The sequence below is a fragment of the Limulus polyphemus genome, unplaced genomic scaffold (genome assembly GCF_000517525.1).
Source record: "Limulus polyphemus unplaced genomic scaffold, Limulus_polyphemus-2.1.2 Scaffold104, whole genome shotgun sequence".
Lineage (NCBI taxonomy): Eukaryota > Metazoa > Arthropoda > Merostomata > Xiphosura > Limulidae > Limulus > Limulus polyphemus.
In genome coordinates, this window is record NW_013665714.1 from 637,982 (window position 1) to 648,854 (window position 10,873).

Genomic DNA, 10,873 nt, shown 5'->3' on the forward strand with positions numbered 1-10,873 from the left:
GTAACAAGCCACCAAAGTACTTGAAAAAGTAGGTAAATCAAAAAATTCACAAAATCACAAATTTTTCAGTCTGACTATCTGACTGACTGACTGATTAACGTTGTAGGAAAGACATAGCTCACTCCTGCCTTCATCTTATGCAAATCTAAATGCACATGATTGAATTACCCTACCTTTTCTTAGTTTTACTTATAACCTTCGTAATAACAAGTAATAACAATAACCATTCTGCAGCACTACTAACGAGCTAACAATACACTAGTAGCCATATTCTATGACTAAGAGCATGCTCTGTGAATTTCCAAGTAACATCCCGCCCTCATATCACATGCCGGTGCACGATTGCTTATACGCGCACGCTACGTGATCAACCTGCAGCTGTATCAGCTATGTAAAAAATGTGGACTACGTAGATACTCTAGGTCTAGGTTCTAACTATGATATAACCTATGAAATCGAAGTTTCAGTTCTATACATCTGACTCGAGGGTTCTGTGTTGGACAAAGCAATTCTATCATACTAGTCCGTGTCTAAGACGTGAGTCTCCTACGTGAGGACTAACGCTATCACTGCTGAAGTCTGACACGGATTTGATCGATCGCTCTGGACTTAAAACAAGAACAATAAGTTGTATGATTTACCTTTACATTGTTTTCAAACTAAATGGGACCTATTGACATCTGAGATTGTACTTGACTCAGTGTGAGTTTTAAAATACGCCTTTCATGGAAACAAAACAAGAGAAAAGGAAAAAAAAATCTTATGTTGATATCCTCGAAATGTCTTTGCCCCAGAGAAGAAAGCATTACTTCAAGAATAGAGATATGGTTAGTATCGGTAATACTAAATATACGAAACACGCTTTAGTCATTAATCCAACCAAATAAAATGTTGCCACCCTGGCTAGACGAAAAAAAAAGAACGATAGCAAATATATCAGCAAAAGATAGGAAATGTCGAAAGATAGTTATAATAAAAGCTACGAAAAGGATAGTCCTAGAGCATAGTCGCTCTCGAGACTTGGTACCAAATAAAGCTATGAGACACGTGTAACAAATTTTAAATAAAAAAAAATAAGAAGTTGGAATGGGAACACCAAAAAATAAGGAAAAAAAGTAGGAATGGGCGAAATAATATTACAACACTTTGTGGTTTTTGACATGGCGCAATCTTAAAGTGGGTGTGGCTATGGTTCCGACCATTCCTACTTCATGTTTTACTTTGAACTTTGATTCAATTATACACTTGAATTGAGTTTTATCAGTAACTAATACTTTCTAAATGATCAACAAATTAATAAAAATTTAAATCAGTGTTTTTGATACTATTCTGTTGTCCCATCTCTTACCAGACAGATAAATATAATGTCTCCCATAAACAAAGTATGACTAATGGAACTTCCTGTCTGACTTCTGACACCAAACATCACCCTTATGGTGTCACGCATTTCGTTAGGGTCACGTAATTTAATTACATACATGTATCTGTACTTGGTTCCTGAGAAAAGGTTTACAACAGAAAAATGTTGCTACATACACTTTTCATTTAGTTTGAAGAACTTCCAAGTTACAAAAAGCACACAAATTAGGTCACACCCACTTTGCGGTCGCACCATGTCAGAAACGACCTAGTGTTGTAATGCTATCCCACCCATTCCTATCTTGTTTCCTTGCTTTTTGGTGCTCGCATTTCTACTTCCTATTTTTTTATTTAAAAACAGTTGTCTTTCAAACAAACCTCTTTACGGTAACTGTATTTTTAAAACTAAATAGCTCATTACTGTACAAAAACTTCCAGTAATTTTTTTTTCTTTGAAGTGGCTCTCCATGATAGCTTACTAGTAGAATAGGGTTAAGGAATAATATTGATTGTCAAAAGATTTTTTCAAAGTACATCTTTCATATCGCTCCCTCTTAGGCTAATGAAAAGAATGATAATTTCAAAGTTTTACGCCTTTCTCACGTGTGAAGTCTAATATGCTATGACAAGAATTTCAATAGTTGACTATATTTTCATGAGACTGAAAATATAAAGTGGATTAGCTTTAGTAAAGGTAAATATATGCGGTTGAACACGACGGCTCTTACTAGCTTCTAGGGGATTTATCTGTTTAATAAATCGAATTTTAGGTTTTGTTGATAAGTGCCAAAATATCTTATTTTCCACTGATAACCCGAAGCACGAAAGATATACAAAAAGGTGTTAGCATCAGGAAAAAACTCATTAACCCGTGCACGAAAGATCTACAAAAAGGTGTTAGCATCAGGAAAAAAAACCCATTAACCCGTGCACGAAAGATCTACAAAAAGGTGTTAGCATCAGGAAAAAAAACCCATTAACCCGTGTGTTTTTGGAAAAGTGGACTTTTCTTCATCAGTGCATTTATTTTGTTGAAGGAAAGTTCACTTTTCGAAAGTGCTCGGGTTATATATTATGTTTCATTTTTTATACTTACTTTTCATTGATTTAATGCTAATATTTGGTTTAGAATACCATATTAGACGGACTTGCATTTACAAATATCTCACTTCTAATACAGAAGTCATTGAATATCTTATATATAAATGTATAGAGAGAGTAACTCGTACGAAATCAATCCAATGTATGTATTGACCAAACAAATACTGGGACTGATGTGTTATTCGAAATTGTAAAGAATGCTAGGATTTGAACTTTTTCTGTACCCTCTGCTACCTACAACCTATTTTTTTATATAAATGTATCAGCATTAATCTAAATTTGCCAAATTCTAAATATATATATAGAGAGTCATCACCTTAGGGGCAATCAATAAAGTCCAGATCATAAGGCCTCGGTTGTTTGCCCCTGATGCGTGCATGTAAAAAAGAAAAAAATATCCAAATTGTTAGTTTTGAAGACATAATTGTAACGTTTAAGACTACTGAATTTCTTAGAGAGACCACACGAAATTAGCCTATAACAAAGAAACTAAATCCGCTCGTGTTTGACCAAACTTAGTGAAGATTGAAAGATAATCTAGAGGTTAATGTTTTATCATCATAAACAAAGAAACTAAATCCGCTCGTGTTTGACCAAACTTAGTGAAGATTGAAAGATAATCTAGAGGTTAATGTTTTATCATCATAAACAAAGATACTAAAGTAAATTATAGATTTGTGACAAAACCTTGATGAATATTTTTGTGTACTAATATGTTAACGACACTACATATGATATGTCCAGCAGGGCCGATGATAAACTGTTAAGTATCCTATCATTAGAATCTAGTATTGCTAATCGAATACATTAAGTTTAGTTTATAGCATTTGAAACTTGCACTTGAGATACGTATCTGCTACCAAAGAATGAAAGATCTGAGTTCTGAGTTAGAATTAATGTTTTAAGCGCTTTTTGAGAAAAAATGTTTAAGATTACTCAGCCTATTTCTCTCGCTCTCATAATATACACGAGAAGTGACTGTTAAATCATAAAACCGGTTGCATTTTACTTTATTGTAATTAATTTGTACTGAGTGAAAATTATATTATCAAAGATGAGGAATGAAGAGTGTTTATTTATATATATTATTATAAGCATAACATCAATAAGATTTACATGTGGATACAAATAAGAATTTAAGAAAACACTGGAATATCAGACGATTCTATTTTTTCTCCACTATTTTTACTTTATTCTACCGGTTTCGTGACTTTAAAGGTCACTCTTCAGGATATGACATTACTGAGAATCTATAATAAACATATAGATTCTCAGTAAAAGTATATCTTGAACAGTGACCGTTGAAGTCACGAAACCGGTTGAAGAAATTAATAAAGGAGAGAAAAAGTAGAATAGTCTGATATTCCGGTGTTTTTTTATATATTATTATACGTTTAGAACCTCAAGTTTCGTTATTTTACGTATTGTATATGAAACAATTTACGTGTTTTGGCGTATATAATTTAGTAAAATCACAGAGACTGTTGTTTACGTTAATTCTGTATGACATTAACTTTTTTTTATTTTAATAACGCATTCTAATTTTTTGTTGTGCAAAATTCTTCTTTGGCGTTTACCTTAGTTTAAATTTAAGCGATTAAAATCAACAGTATTGTTTTTGTTTTTTTCCGTCTCGAGCACTTAACCTATCACGCATATGTTTCTAAATTATTGCACGTACCAGATGGCAGTAAATAGGTACATAAATTTACTGCAAGAAATGTTTATTTTTCTTTAATAAACGACTGTGTTTCTCAGAATGTAATTGTGTACATGCGATTTCGAAGACAAAAAGACATATAATTCTGATTTATATATATATATATATATGTTTGTTTCTTTGTCGTTAAATGCAAAACTACACAATGGGCTAACTGTGTTGTGTCCACCACGAACATTGAAACCCGGTTTTAGTGTTATAATTCTTCAGATCTATCGCTGAACCATATATACAAGTGGATAGCTTTCTTTTTCGAAAAAAGACTAACCGATAGCTTTCAAGGTTTCAATGCAATTAAAAATAATTAATTACGTGTATTTCTAAAGATCTTTTAAATCCATTTTATTATTATTATCGTTTGAATCCATTCCATTATTATTACTCATTAATACAGAAATAATTGTTTTAATAAAATATTTCATTAAATTAAAATTATATAATACACTCCCGTAGAACGAACAGTATCAAAATAAAACTAGAAACTAAAAACTAAATCTTCTTTCAAAGAGGACAAGATACGTGTATAAAAATTAATACTGATAAGAAAATTACACGTCCTCTTATGAGCCTAGTTTTTGTTTTTTGATTTTGTATTGAAGTGTAAGTTTTAATACCTAATTTTAACTTTGGTGTGTTTATGTTCGTGAGTTATTTCTTGTTACATATTTCAAAATGTATTATTCCCTTTTCAATCTTTCCATTTCAGTTGCAAATATACGAAACATGAAATGTTATTGCACGACCACTAAAATAGTATTTTAATACATTTATTCATTTACCTAACAGTAAACTAGACAACATATGGTCCATTAGAATGTTTAAATAGCTAACTTTCTTGTTTGCCAATTGTACGTCCATATGTTCATATATATATATATAAGTGATTTTCCTTGCTAATGGGTACACAGATGTTTTTAGGAAAGTCATGTGGCCGTTCTCAAAATAATTAGCAAATTGATTAATAAGCTATGATAATACAGAGGAGACAAACTAATGTACAGATGTTGTATGCATCACATTTGAATAATCTATATATAGTTATGATCTAATTAACTGTTACTTTCGCATACAAAATGGCGGCTTTCTGTTTAGTATATTGGATAGAATTAAACAGGTTTAAAAGATTATGCCTTTAAGAACGTTACCTTGTACATATGACTTGGAAGACAGAATGATATGCAGGTTTATAGTTAGGTATACGTAGGTTGATAGTTTTATTTTTCGTAAGAAGACCAACTGGCATATTTCAAATACTTCAGTACACAAAACCAAATATTTTATTTTTGTTTATATGAATATACTTCAATATACAACACCAAATATTTTATTTATGTGTATATATAATGTGGATCTTTTACATCCAATTTATGATTCCTTGTTTAAATCTCAAAACGTCAAAAGATGCTTTTCTGTTTGCGCAGGAGCTTGCAGAGAGGTTATAAGTAAAACCTTTCGAAATTACTCTTTATAGAAAGTAGATTTAGAAAAGCACTTCGCTACACGGAAAAAAGGATCAATAGTGTGTAAAGTACTCTCAAGCCGTATGAGTCTCAAGTGAAGACAGTCTTACATTATTTATAAAATACGCTTCACTTCCTTTAATTCGAAATTAATACACGTAGATATAAAATACGTCAGTTATTCTAAGTACTAGATGATGACAACATACCTAAATACCGTATTTGTTACAACTTTAAAGAAAGGGCTTACATGCTCAAATGTTTTAAAGTGATGACTTCATTAAAAAATTTTGAAGCTAAGTTTCTGAAATCCTTTAGTTTACTAGATTTAGTAAAATAAGAGCAAACTTTTTACAAATAAAATAAAATGTTGTAGTTTTTAAAAATATTGGCCCTTGTTTTAGAGCAACTTTGAAAAAAAAGTTAAAATCTAAAGCCCAAACTTTCATTTCCAACAAAGTGAAGAGACATGGGGTATTTTTGTCATTGTTGTTTTTAAAAAATATTGGCCCTTGTTTTAGAGCAACTCTGAAAAAAAGTTAAAATCTAAAACCCAAACTTGCATTTCCAACAAAGTGAAGATACATGGGTATTTTTGTCATTGTTGTCTTCTGATAATTCCTCTTATGTGTCTACAATGTTTGTTAAAATCAGCTAAAAACGTCTTAAATGATTCATTAGTTTTACCACCTGTAAAACGTTTATTTGGCTGGTTAACAAATTAGTGATTTCCAAAATAACCTTCAATAGATTTTTTTTTTACTTATTAAATCACGAAAAAATGTGATTGCACATTTTACACAACATATATTTATGCCATAATTAATAGTTCCTCATATGTCTTACTACTTATGTTAGTCAATACTCTTAGTTCATTTGTTTTGTTTGTTTCTTTATGGATCACGAAGTTGCACAGTGGACTTATCTGTGCTCTGCTCATTGCGAGTATCAAAACTCGATTTTTTCGCGTCATAAACTCTCAGACTTACCGCTGCGCCACCAGGGGATCTCTTAAATGAAAACATCGTAGTCACTAACCAAAAAAATTGATTTCAGAAACATAGTTGTACTCAACCAGTTCTTATTTAAGCTTCTGTTACTATATTGATCCGGCATGGTTTGGTGCGTAGGGATCGAACCCCGTTATCGAACATACCTGCCCTTTCAGCGTGGGTGCGTTATAATATGATGGTCAATCTTACTATTGTAGCCTAAGGGTTGGGGGTTGATGATGTTGACTAGCTATCTTCCTTCTAGTGTACCAAATTAAAATTTGGGACAGCTATCGCAGATGGCCCGGCATGACCAGGTGGTTAGGGCGCTCGGCTCGCAATCTGAGGGTCGCGGGTTCGAATCCCCGTCACACCAAACATGTTTCCGCTTTCAGCCGTGGGGGCGTTATAAAGTGACGGTCAATCACACTATTCGTTGGTAAAAGAGTAGCCCAAGAGTTGGCGGTGGGTGGTGATGACTAGCTGCCTTCCCTCTAGTCTTACACTGCTAAATTGGGGACGGCTAGCGCAGATAGTCCTCGTGTAGCTTTGCGCGAAATTCAAAACAAACAAACAAACTATCGCAGATTTTCCTCGAGAGGCTTTACGCTACATTCAAACAAACAAATCAATTGGTATATCCGTGTTTCTACATTGATAAAGAATTGAAAAAACTTAAAGACAATCTCAACAACGACTAATAATCGGTATTTCTTTTTTCTAAACTAGCTTGACAGAACAGATAGAAATTTCGCAGCTTGTTATAAATCCTGTTGTACTTCTAACACTGTTTTATTCGTCATATTCACAAATCAGTTTTAATATTAACGGATCTATATCGTTGGTGCATTACAATTTTAGAAACAAGGGTAACATTAAAAGCAAATGTATTGTTGTTTTTTTGTTATTGCTTAAGTAAAACTTCCTTCGGAAGGTTGCATGATCTTTTCAACTACCGTTTGTTTTATGATGTGTAGAAGACTTGATCAGCGTCTAAATAAAATTCTCCAGAGAGCGCTAGCGTATCAAATTCTAAGAGCAGCATCTAAGTTTTATAGCTCTGAAAAAAATACTTCGCTGAATAAAAGTTAAGATCCACTGTTTAAAGTGGCATTGGTTAAGAAAACCTACATTATCCATCATGCATGATGACAATTAATACAATTATGTTTTTCATCTTACTTGTGATAATAAATGTATTATTTATGTTCAATCCATTACGTTAAAGAGTACTAGAGCGACATTAAATTAACCTGAAGAGTTTGTTACACTTATGTTCAGATATATTTGCACCACCTAAAAAACAGTCTCTATGTGTCTTGAATATTTTGTCGGATGTTCTTGATGCATAAAATTAAATCTTCAACATTTTCCTCATCATAACACCTGGCAGGTTTCTTGTGTTACACTTGTCAATTTCTATAACGTGTGTTGTGAATTAACACAAACTCTAATATGATTAATTGTTGTAGTGATATAGACACACGAATTTTTCTACTAATACAAGTAACATGTGGTTTTCAATTCCACATGTTATTTATTTAATTATATTGTTGTGTTGTGAAGTTCCATTTTTATGACAATTTCTGGTTTGTACCATTCATAAGTAATACATAAGTAACATATTATCTACCGATCAGAGTAAACTACGTAACTAAAGCGAAACTAATAATAAACATGGAAGTTCATATAATTGATTAAATGTACCTTTCTTACGTTCACTCAATAACTTAGTTAATGTAATGAGCGATTATTTTTATATAGACATTATCATGATATATGTTTTTATAATGATGCATCTTATGGTAAACCAAACAAATACAAACACGTGTATGACAGGGAAACCAGGGTTTCAGTATGAAAGAGCATCATGATTAAATGAAAGACATACTCATGTTTCATCTTTAAATTTTAAATATTTTCCAGATTTATGAAGAAATAAAAATCCGGCTGTGCTTTTGTGCGAGAGAGCGTTTCCTATTGTATTTTATAACCTTCATAATATGAAACATATTGCAAAGCACTTCCATATAAATGTATATGCATTCCAATGTGCGTAATGCTAATTGAATAACGTATTCTTCAAGTAAACACAATCAGCAAACAGTTCATGTTGTTCTTTTATCAAAATAAATAATCTGATTTTATCTTATTATTTCATGGAAGCGACAGAAACCAAAAAAGAAACGGATATTTTTGTCCGAGTTAAATCTATCTTATTCTTAATCTCTAGGTTTCGAGAGGATGAATTTGGCTTACTCTGTATAGTTAGGTATTTGTGTCATTGAGTATGAAGTATCGTCGCACGTCAAATATAGATTCCTCTTTTATAATTAGAAACCGCTCGATGCTTGCTAGTGAGAGTTATGTTAGGGCGCCTGTGATGAAGGCCGTGTTCTCGAGACGAGTGCGAGATTGATCGCGCGTTAGACAAGGTCTGTTGAAAACAATCACATGGTTGCATCCGAAGAACTTTCGAAGCTTTTCTTTCAATAAGTTCGATCCATTTCTTCTACCGTAACCCTTCGTCCTGATGTTGTCATAGGTTAAAGGGATTTTTTTGGGAGGAAAACAAAAACGCGGTGAGTAATGGAGACGACGAACGCGGTCTGTCCATCTTCTCAGCAGTTTGACAACGTTTTACGTGTAGTCCATTGTGTTACCAGTATTGATGTTTTAAAAGCAAACGTTGCAAGATGTCAGAAACGTTCATCCAAGTGACAAATAAAAGAATAGACGAAAGGAAGAACATTCATTTTAACATAGTAAAGATGTTCTTATACACTGATCAGTGTTGCTTTTGGAAATTTGCTGTTCAAAAGAAATGTTTTTGTATGTAAATCTGTCTATTAGTTTACAAGACATCTTAAGAATAATTTAAAGAATTTAAATATTTTTGTAATTCGACTATTCACGATATGTATAAGTTTTTGTTACTTTATATTAAGAATTATATAGAATAAATATTTATTTTTACAACCTGAAAACCACAACTTCTTGCAACATTTGTTTTTGAATGGTCACTGAACACGCTGATATGTGTTGTTGTTTTTTCTTGACGAGAAAACTAATCTCAGCACGTCTTACGAAAAATATCCGGACTTCTAGTTTGAAAACTTCAACAATTGTAATATTTTGAGAATCAACTTGGTTTCTCTCTAAATATATTAATGAAAATGAGACCGAACTTGGGGAATTTGAACTTAGTAACTTAGTTGGTTAGAACACTGCGAAAATGCACATGTTAGAATTGTGTTCAGACGCAGTTCTTATTTCCCTGAAAAACAAATCTGCATTTAAAGTGTTGAATCATTAAGTATTCACACTTGATAAAATGTTTTCGCATTCCCAAAGTGTTTCGGTTTAAACTTCAGCCAAACATATATAGCGCAAGGCTTAGAAAAACATACAGACATAAAAACTAATTCTAAGTAATGTGATATCTTTTATTTTTTGTGGTTAAGCACAAAGCTACACAATTGGCTATCTGTGCTCTGCCCACAACGGGTATCGAAACTCGGTTTCTAGCGTTGTAAGCCCGCAGTCATACCGCTGTGTCACTGTTTTTCAGCAATGGTGAAACATTTGTGCTAAAGTTTGTTGTTAAACGTTATATTTTTCGTAACTTAATCTACACATAGAAATCTAACACTAAGTCAGCAGATGTTTGTTTATTGCAAAGTTGTGGGATATCCAGGATAGAGACTTCATCTAACCTATGTAAAAGCCAGTGTGTGTCACGTCACGCCATGCTTGAGGAGGAGGAGTCGTAAAATCCCTAATGCATTTATTCAGATAGAATAGTTCGATTACTGTTTGCCCATTACAATTTTAGTGACGGGATGCCGTGAAACCTTATAAGTGTATTGAGTGTTGGGATCACTTAGCCGAGAGTCAAGCGCATAACATTTATTATGAAAGTTAAAATATCGATTCAATTTTAAACTTAAATCGTTTCTGAATTCAACTATTTTCTGTTATATCGTCAATGTTTCTAATAAAAAACAAACTTTTTTAATTAACGGAGACTCTAAATTAAGAAACCAACAAATATTTTTCCAGTTTTGTTATCTACACATTTGATTTTATACCTTCAGTAAATATACTAACAACAATAGTAGTTTATACTTTTGCTGCTAAGCCACATGACATGAAAGCCATTGTTGGAACGTAGTGCTACCAAAACGCACTGACTTTTCTATATATTTGGAAGTTGTTAATCTAACTGATTTTTACCAATA